This window comes from Gracilinanus agilis, chromosome 6 (assembly GCF_016433145.1).
Source record: "Gracilinanus agilis isolate LMUSP501 chromosome 6, AgileGrace, whole genome shotgun sequence".
In the NCBI taxonomy this organism is placed as follows: Eukaryota; Metazoa; Chordata; class Mammalia; order Didelphimorphia; family Didelphidae; genus Gracilinanus; species Gracilinanus agilis.
The window spans coordinates 90,918,885-90,919,279 of record NC_058135.1 but is presented as its reverse complement, the minus strand read 5'-3'; positions in this window follow the sequence as shown (position 1 = coordinate 90,919,279).

Below are 395 nucleotides of genomic sequence, written 5' to 3'. Positions count from 1 at the left end.
ATACCTTCAATTTCTTTTTCTTCTCTAATTGCTACTGCTAGTGTTTCTAGTACTATGTTGAATAATAGAGGTGATAATGGGCATCCTTGTTTTACTCCTGATCTTATTGTGAAGGCTTCTAATTTATCCCCATTGCATATGATGTTTGTTGATGGTTTTAGGTATATACTGTTTATTATTTTTAGGAAAGGTCCTTCTATTCCTATACTTTTCAGTGTTTTCAATAGGAATGGATGCTGTATTTTGTCAAAGGCTTTTTCAGCATCTATTGAGATAATCATGTGATTTTTGTTTGTTAGACTGTTGATATGGTCAATTATGTTGATGGTTTTCCTAATGTTGAACCAACCTTGCATTCCTGGTATAAATCCCACCTGATCATGGTGGATGATCTT